Source organism: Pseudopodoces humilis, chromosome 33 (assembly GCF_049639895.1).
Source record: "Pseudopodoces humilis isolate 2021_Gansu_Grassland_sample_001 chromosome 33, ASM4963989v1, whole genome shotgun sequence".
In the NCBI taxonomy this organism is placed as follows: Eukaryota; Metazoa; Chordata; class Aves; order Passeriformes; family Paridae; genus Pseudopodoces; species Pseudopodoces humilis.
In genome coordinates this window covers 210770-220392 of record NC_142232.1, presented here as the reverse complement: position 1 = coordinate 220392, position 9623 = coordinate 210770, and the positions used below count along the sequence as shown (strand labels likewise).

At 53.5% G+C, this 9623-nt stretch overlaps 1 pseudogene; it reads left to right on the top strand.

Annotated features, from left to right (window-relative positions):
- The window catches only part of LOC148182306 (uncharacterized), a 702689-nt pseudogene that overhangs the window by 581498 nt on the left and 111568 nt on the right, over positions 1–9623 (top strand).

The window sequence follows — 9623 nt, the reverse complement described above, 5'->3', positions numbered from 1 at the left end:
GGAAAATGCCTCTGGTTCTGCGGGAGGGCAGAAGGGGCCCGGGGAAGGCCCAAGTGCTCCATGCAAGGGAAAAACCTGCCCTGTGTTTGTGATAAATAACTATGTTGGTGTTGTTGACCTTCGCTATTATGTGTTGGCTTTTCCAAATTATTATAATCACAACGATTTTGATATAGCACAGTTTGTAATCATTTTTACCTGCTTTTGATATAGTAGTGTTATAAATTACTTTCAAATTTCCAAACAATCAAATTTAATTAATTGATAACATAGTTTAATAAATTGGATACAAAATAATAAAAGAATACAATTTAGTAAAAAAGAGATACAATTAAGTAGATATATTCAGATATATATATGTGAATATCATTGGCCAGTGGTTACAAATGCTTAAGGCATAAGCAAAACCGATCAGGGTACGGGGGGAGCTTCTCGCCTCACCTCACATACGAAACAAAGCACTTCAAGCTAAACTTATATACTGTATGCTTATACATATTCATTAATGTTTCCCATAAGTTTCCTCCTATTTCCGATTTTTCTGACCATTTATCTTCTAAACTACAGACTGTACCTTAATTTTGACATGTAACATCTGCAAAGGAGTTCATCTGCTTTGTAACACGGATTCTTGATCGTTTCTAATAATAACTTTAATAACAGTTACAATTTAAGTAGCACAAATCAATTCCATTTATTACAGTGGGAATGGGGAACCTCTGCGCTTCCATTTCTGGGGGAACCCCCCTTCCTGAGCACAGAGACCCCCTTGAACATTCATTTTGGGGCACTGGGACGCCCTGGTACCCCCTTCCCAGCTCCAAAAACCCCTGCACCCCCTTGTCTGGAACCTGGAACACCCTGAACTCCCATTCTCAGGAATGGAAACCTCCCAGAACCCCCATTTCTGGGCATCAGGACCCCCCTGAACCTCCATTTTCAGGCACTGGGACCCCTTGAACCCCAGAACATAGGAAGAGACCCTGAACTCCCATTCCGCTGCAGCAGGACCCCCGCGCACCCCTGTATCCAGGACTGGAACCCTCCCAAACCCTCCATCCTCACACCCTGGGACCCCCCTGCAGCTGAGCCAGGCTGTTACCCCCCTGCTTTGTTGGTTTAACCCAAAGTTATCTCCTCCCCTGCCCTGCCCATCATTGTATCCCAACCCCTTTTTCCAGTCCCTTCCCTATCAATCTTGTCCACCCTGCCCCTTGTTCCCAAATGTTCCCTGTCAATCCTGCCTTATGCCAACCCCCTGCTTGGACGTCCCCTTTGGAAATCCCCTAATCCACAGCACCCCATTGATCCATGTGTCCTATTCCCCTCCCCAGGATATCCCTCACTGGTTGAAGTTTTGTATCAACCCTTGGACCCTCCCCATATATAAATCGCTGTATGCTTGTATTCTGTGTCTTTTGTCCCTGGACCCTTGGGAGATTAAAGCTTTCCCTGAAACCCAATACCAAAACCCAAAAAAAACCACCTTACCCCCATTCTTGCCTCCACACTGTGTCTGACAGCTGTTAAGTGCTATAGAGCATTGCTCTAAGCCACACCTCGGGTCATCATGCTCCTGAGGTGTGTTCCAATCCCGGTGTGGAGCTGAGGAAGAGCTGACCGGCCTTGGCACCATTTCACACCCAGCTGATCCCAGTGTGTCCCCAATCTCTCCCAGCGCCCATCCCTGTGTGTCCATCTCGCTGCTGCCCTTGAGCTGGAGCCAGCAGCTCCTGGTGCTGCTGGAAACCCCCCCAGCAATGCGGGCTCAGCTCCAGCTGCCAGGTGGAGCACGTCAGCCTGGAGCACCCCCTGAGCCGGCACTGGGGCACGGCCCGGCCCCCACAGCGCCGGGGGCAGCGGGGGAGGCACTGGGGGGAACAGGAGGGGGATTGGGGTGTGCTGGGAGGAACTGGGAGGGAGTTTGACATGGCATGGTTTAAACTGGGGAAGGGATTGAGGTGATTAGGATGGCTGGGAAGGGGTTTGAAGAATGTTGGGGAGGGTGGGATGAGGTTCTGGGGGTCCTGGTGGACACTGGGAGGGAGTTTGGGGGTGCTGGGTGTCACTGGGAGGGATTTGAGTGAGCCTGGAGGGGCTGGAAGGAGGTTGGAGATTGGAAAGCAGGGATTGGGATGAGGTTGGTTGTGCTGGAAAGAGACTGGGAGGAGTCTTGATGAGTCCTGGTGAGGCTTGAAAGGGTCTGGGAGAGGGTTTGGGGGTCCTGGGGCAGTGGGGGGAAATTGGGAGGGGGCTGTGGGATCCTGAGAGGAACAGGAGGGGCTCTGGTGGGTCCTGGGGAGGCTGGGAAGAGACTGGGAGTGATTTAACAAAATAGCAATATTGATCCAGTATCAATATCAATCTGTTAATGGACAAAAAACCTCTCCAACAGTTTAAAGTTACAAAGTGGATGTTTAATCACAGCACTGGGCGAGTGCGGGAGTCACCCCTTAATACGCACTGCAAGTTGACAAAAGATTCCAGTGTCTATTTACAAAAGTCTTGAATATCCAAAATACTAATACATATTAATACTAATACATATTTATAAATGCTTAACACTTCCCATGCTCCACTTCGGATTAAAATTCATAGCAATGAATTTAAAATGTCATTATGCCTGTGTGGTTGGCTCCCTAATTTGAAGAGGGGGTCGTTTTCGGGAGGAGGGGACATCAAGAGATGAAGGAAAACCGCTCTTCCTCACTCTCACCTTTCTACCTTTACAATGGTTGACATTACAAAGGACATTTGGTACAACTCCAGTTTCCTCCCTTGTCACTTTTAAATGGGTTTCCAGATGTAACGTCTGTGATCTTCCTGAACCCGTTTGTCAGTTTCTCTTTTCTCATTATAAGCACAGCTGAACAAACATACAATGACAAGTAATTTTTTACCTAAGTCCGAGATTCATTATTGCAAATCCTGCTTCTCACTTAATCATTAACTCTGACTAGTTCCAGCAAGGCCTCTCTCTAGCTGAGATCTCCAAATTTTCTAAAATACCTCATTTTTTAAAATTAGTTAGTCCAAAGGAGGTTTCAGAGGGTCCTGGGTGGGCTGGGTGAGGGGGGATCCCAGGGGTCATGTCCTCCCTCTCCACAGAGCGTGTGTGCTCCCCTTGGGCCCCTCAAGCCTGGTGTCACCCCCTTTTCTCTCCCCACAGAGCTCCTGAGGCAGCAGGAAAAGGTTCTCTAGGATTAAAAGTCAACGAATCCACTCTCCCCAAGGAATTGCCATTGTTGGTCTGTGTCCCAATGCATGGTCCTGCCCCGGTGTTCATCCAGGTGCCCACGGGGAGCCAGGAAGATGTGGAGCCTCCCAGCCAGGTGTCTTCCCAACACGGATCACCAGGACCACGGATCACCAGGGCTCTGCCCAACGGGGGTCACTGGGGATCATCCAACGCCGATCCTCCCATGGGGGATGGAGCTGGAGCAGCGCACGAAGCTCTTCCCGCACTCGGGGCACTCGCAGGGCTTCCCTTACTGGTGCCTACGTTGGTGTCGCGAAAAGTGAGAGCTGTCTGAGAAGCTCTTCCCACACTGGGGACACTCGTAGGGCCTCTCCCCAGTGTGGATGCGCCGGTGGACGGTGAGGTTGGAGTTGTGCTGGAAGCCCTTCCCGCAGTCGGGGCAGCGGAAGGGCCTCTCGTCTGTGTGAATCCTCTCATGTTGGAGGACATCGGAGCTGGTCTGAAACCTCTTCCCACACTGGGGACACTCGTAGGGCCTCTCCCCAGTGTGGATGAGCTGGTGTTTTCTCAGGGTGGAGCTCCACCCAAAGCTCTTCCCACATTCCAAGCAGGTGTAGGGCCGTTCCCCTGTGTGGATCACCTGGTGTCTCATCAGGTTAGAGATACCTCTGAAGCTCTTCCCACATTTTCCACACTCGTAGGGCTTTTCCCCAGTGTGGATCCTCTGGTGACTCCTCAGGTTGGAGCTCTGGCTGAAGCTCTTCCCACATTCCCCACACTCGTAGGGCTTTTCCCCAGTGTGGGTCACCTGGTGCCGGATCAGGTGGGAGCTCCACCTGAAGCCCTTCCCACATTCCAAGCACTTGTGCGGCTTCTCCCCCAGCTCTGAGCTCTGGCTGGATCTCTGGCCGTGTTCCTGGCAGTGGGGGGATCTTTCCTCCTCGCAGCTCCCTGGACTGGGTTTGCAGCCCCTCCTTGTGTGGCACCTCCAGGACTTTTCCTCCTCCTCTTCCATTTAGACACGGTATGAAAATTCCTGATTAGGAGGAAAAAAAGACAGGACAGCGCCTTGGGCTGGGGGTTCCTCCATGCCCAAGTTCATCTCAGAAAGTCATTGGGCATCTTGTGTCTGTAAGAAACCAAAACACCAAGATTCAGCCCAAACATCCTCCAAACATAAAAACACTGATCAAAAACTACCCAAACACCAAATTCAGGCAAAACCCCCTCCAGAATAGAAAGATTCAGCCCCTGCAAAAAAACAAACCACCAACATTTAGCCCAATAAAACTCAGAAACACCAAAATTCAGCACAGTGAAAGTCATGGATCCCCCTCTCCAGTCACCTGCTGACTGTGGGCAGGGAAACACTCCTGGGACTGCACACAGAGGGAGGGAGGAACCTTGTGCTGCTTCCTCTTCCTGCTCCTCCTCCTCCTCCTCCTGTGTCCCAACTCTTGCTCACACCTCTTCCTCCTTCTTCTGTAAAACCCGAGATAGATATTTTGACAATTTTGTTCTTCAGCCCTGCTTCTCCTTCCCTTCTCCTCCTGCCCCCAAGCCCAGCACCCACTGCCGGCTCCCTCTTCCCCCCCAGTCCCACAGCATCCCACCGCAGGGGCACGGATGGAGCTGGGCCAGCTCGGCCTGGGGCAGAGCTGGGCTCTCGGCCGCTTCCGCCCGCACTCGCTCCCCACTGCAGCCACTCCCGCCACCACAGCGCGGGGGGGCCCGGCCTTGGCGCTCCCCCCTCCCACCTCCCCAAATTCCCCTCAAGGGGGGCGCTGGGGCCCAGGGGGGCACAGGTGGGATCCAGGTAGGACCATTGAGGGGAGAAAAGGGAATGTTAGAAGGGCATCCTGGACAAAGGGATGAAGATCCCAGAATATCTCTCAAGGGTCCCTTGGAAGCATGTGGAGGTCGTTTGCACATTCTCCCAGAGGTAATTAAGGACATGGACACCCAAGGGGGCAATAAGGGAAGTCCAGAAGGGATTTAGACAACAGGGGATGGATGGTGTTGATGTGCTCGGAAGGGACTGGGTGAAGGGGAGTGTGCAGGAATGTGCTTAAGGCAAGAAGCAACAGGAGGAATCCATGGGGTAAGAAAAATGAAGATGGAAAGGAAGAGGAAGAGAAAAAAAATACTGAGGATTGGAATGATTTTCAGAAGGGTCTTATCCTCAGAATTTGCCAGCTGACTCAGATCCTTTGTATCCCAGTTTTCCAGGACAGGAAAAGAAGGAGGTCAGGATTTCAGGGGGTTTCTCTGAGCTGGGAGCGGCAGGAGCGGGCGCAGAGCTGCGGCACCGGGAGCACGGGCTGGGGGCCTGTGGGGAGCTGTGGGGCCGGGCCGGGGCTGTGGGGCAGCCGGGGCTCAGCGCCGGGCGCTGCCTGAGCCCAGCACCCCCCGGGCAGGGCCGGCAGTGGCCCCCGGCCCCCAGGAGGCTGCGGGGCGCCCCGGCCGCCGCCCGGCCCCGTGGAGCTGCCGGCCCTGCCCGCCGGGGGGGCCGCCTTTGGACACTGCGGCAGGACAGGGACCGGCTCTGGGATACGGGCTGGGGAGGGGAGCCTCAGCACAGCGAGCACGAGAAAGGAACAGCTCAGAAATGGGGATTAGACCTGCAAGGATCCAGAGGATCTTTTAAGCATTTCCTGGTGGGTCCCTGGAGAAAGGAAGGATTTTGCAGAAAGCTCAGCAGCTGCCACAGGATGAGCACCCCCAGGCACTGAGGGGGGCTGCAGCAGGGCCAGAAGAAGCCCCTGCAGCACTTGCTCACAAAGGCTCAGCAGCTGAATGCAGCAAGGGATGAGCAAAAGGCCAAGCTGAAGGCAAAGGCCATGGCAGAGTTCCTACAGCCCCTGAGGGATCAAGCCCAGGGCCCAAGGGGGCCCCAGCACCCAGGGGACACCCTCGGCCACAAGCACCTGGCACAGGCATTGCCCTCCTGGCCAGGGGACAGCCCACCCAAACAGCCCCTGGCAAGGAATCAGCCTTCCAGCTGCAGGGCACAAGGACACTGCAAGCACAGACAGGAGCACCCTCAGCACGAGCAAGTCCAGCCCTTGATGGACACGGATTCTTAGCGGTGGCACAGCTCCCATTCCACCAGGGACCCACCACACTGCAGCCCTTGGGAACATTCAGGGTGGCTCGGAATCCAGAGGAGACCTTTCCTGATGGACACAGGGGCCTCTCCATCCACTCAGAATCTTACACCTAAAGGTGCTAGGGAATATTTTAATTATTAAGGCACTAAGTGTGAAAGATGAGCAGGTGTGTTTTATTCAGCCACTATTAGCAGATGTGGGATTGTGTTAAAAATGCAGGAATTTTTATTTGCTCACAATTGTGATTGTAATTTACTGGGAAGGGATTTGATGGCTAAATGGGGAATGCAAATTAATGTTGCAAAAGGGGATACAGAGGCTGGTTCTGTTGTACCTCTGTGTCAAATGTCTGGCAGAGCCTAGGCTGAAGTGAACCCACAAGTGTGGGCAGCCCCAGGGAAATGGGCAAAATTAGATATGGAGCCTCTCCAAATTTCCCTGAAGCAACCAGGACAAGAGGTGTCGAAAAGCAATCCCCTGTTCCAAGGGAGGGAAGGAAGGGCTCACAGCCTGTCTGTGAGTCCTGCTCAAGGCACGGCTTTGGGAGCCAGGGATGGCTCCCTAGAATGCTCCTATCCTGCCAAACAAGAAATCCAATGGAATCCACAGAATGCTGCAGGACCCAAGAAGAAAAAATGAGATGATGAAACCGAGGCACCCCACAGGCTCAGATCCTTACACCATCCTCAACCAGGTGCCCTCCTCACACTGCTGCCATTCAGAACTTGATGCAAAAGATGCTTTCTGGGGATCTGCCCACTTCCAGAGGATGCAAACACAATTCTGCCTTGGGCTGGCAACAAGAGGTAGAAGGGAAAATGCTCAAGACATGGACGGTCCTTCTGCAGGGATGCACGGAAGCACCGGCCTGACTGGGGCAAGCCTTGCAGGAAATATCAAAGGAATTGACCTCACCCCCAGGGACTGGCTTAATGCAGGATGTGGATGACTTGATCCAGCCAGAAAAACATGGAGAAGAGGTAGAGGAAGCCTCTGTGAAATGGCTTCGTTTGCAAGCAAAAAAGCAGCTTTGAGTACCTGGAAAAAAAGGAAGAGCAAATGGTAGAGAAAATGGTTAAATATTTGGGACATTTTTTGACTGAGGGATTGTGGTGTATTGATTCAGAGAGGGTTCAGGGAATCTCAGAAATAATGTTTCCCAGGACAAAAATGGAGCTGGAACAATTCTTAGGAAAATTAGGGAACTGCAGGAGCTGGACTGAAGATTCTTTGTTCTAGCCTGAGCATTGTGTGACTTCCTTAGCCCCAGATAGTCTCAATGTTATAGGGTGGACATGAGAAAGAGAACAAAACTTAACAAAATGAAAAAATAAAATGATTGATGCCCCAGCCATGGCTCTTCCAGACTCAGAAATCTGAATTGGAAGGGAATATTAAACAGGCCACCCCTGAGCCTGCACTGAAGGCAACGCAGCAGCAGCCAGGGCTCCCCAGCGGGGGAAGCCCCTGGGCCTGCCCACAGATCCTCTGCTCAAATCCTCGGCCTGGGCACCCTCCTTTGCCATCTCCAGCCACTGCGGGACAATCCTTGCTCTCACTCTTGCAGCTTCAGGCCTTTCTGTGCCTGCCCTCGCCACAGCTGCTGGGGAAGGCCCCTATGCCTCCCCCCTTTCCCAGCTGTCAGGAAAATTAACCAAAAACACCAGAGGTTTTGCCCAAAAGGGGCGAGGACCCCCTTTTACTTTAGTCATATAGAGGAAAAGGCCTGGGGAAATTTCCCCCTGGGGTCTCTAAAAATTCTTGGAGGTAAAGGACTTTTTTTATCCCAATTTCCCAGCTCCATCTCCCTCACTTTCCCTTTGCCTGAGGTACTTGAGAGGTACAGATTTCCGGAATGCCTGAAAAACTAAGATTCCCCTACAGTGTATAACCCTGCGTCTTCATTTTTAATTCTTATGGAATTTTGGTTTTTTCCCCTTTGCCTCCTTCATTTTTTCAATATCCAATATAATTTACCAGCAAATCTACTGTTTGTTTGTAAAGGCAACTATCTTTTTCCATTCATCCATCGTGGAATCCATCCCATTGGTTTGTTTTCTCGCTCAGTGCTGGTTTCATCTTGTCTGCAGAGCCCCAGCTGGTTTGTAAAGACAAACAAATCCGTCATTCCCGTCCCCGGTGAGCTGCGGGATGCGGGGCCCGTTGCTCCCGGCGGAAGGGGCTGCAGATCCAGAGAGCGATGGACGCACGTGGGGCCTCCTTTCTGCTCCTCTTGCAGTTCCTGCTCCCTCCTACCCCTCCTCTTCCTCCCCTCCTCCTCCTTTCCTCCTTCCCTCCCTCCTCCATCTCTCGGCTGCTGGCGAGGAGCTCTGGGGTGAGCGGAGCGGGGGCCGGGAGCCGCTGGGAAAGGGCTGGGAGAGGGGGGATGAGGGGGAGCTGGGACAGGGGGGAGGGGTTCTCAAGGAGGGGCTGCCAGTTAAGCCCAGGGAGCCCAAATCCCCTCGGTGTCCTGCCAGCCCTGCCGGCGCTGTGGGGGCCGGGGGCCCTGCCCCAGTGCCGGCTCAGGGGGGCCCCCAGGCTGACGTGCTCCACCTGGCAGCTGGGAGCTGAGCCCGCATTGCCGGGGGCGGTTTCCAGCAAGCACCAGGAGCTGCTGGCTCCAGTCCCCGCTGGGGAGCACGGCAGTGGCCAGCACGTGGCCCCCCGAGACCTGCTGCTGGCCCTGGGAGCAGCTCAGCTGGATGTGGGCAGGGGGGGAAATCCCCTCAGGGAGCAGAGCAGGCGGCCGGGGCCGGGCTGGGAGCTGGAGGGCAGCAGCGAGTATGGACACGTGGGATGGGCAGGGGGCTTGGGGGACCCCCCCCAATGCGGATCTTCCTCCCCCACAAGCCGCAGGGAATCGCTCCAGGGGATCGAGTGCTACGGGACAGGGAACCAGGTTTCTTTCATCCCAAGCCCACCTTTCCCTCTCCTTTCCCCCGTTTTTCGGTCGTTTTCCCCCGATCCACTAACCCCAACGAATTCAATTTCGGTTTCTCAGCACCGTCTCCTATTCTTTGTGGGTCCCCGCCCCTTCTTTTCCCCCACTCTTTTGCCCCTTCCAATTTATCCCTCCAATCTCCAAACCCCTCCCTCGTGTTTGGATTTGGGGGTTCCAGGCCCCTCCTGCTCAGTCTGGGGGTCCCCATCCCCCTTTCACTCAATTCTGGGAGATCCTAGCAGATGTTTCTGGGAGGAATCCCTGAGTTACAGGAATTTTGGGGTGTAGGTTTCAAGAGGAACAGCTCTGTCTGGCATTCGTTTAACCCATGGGCTGCCGGGGGGAAACCACAAAAACGTTTCCCATTCCATTC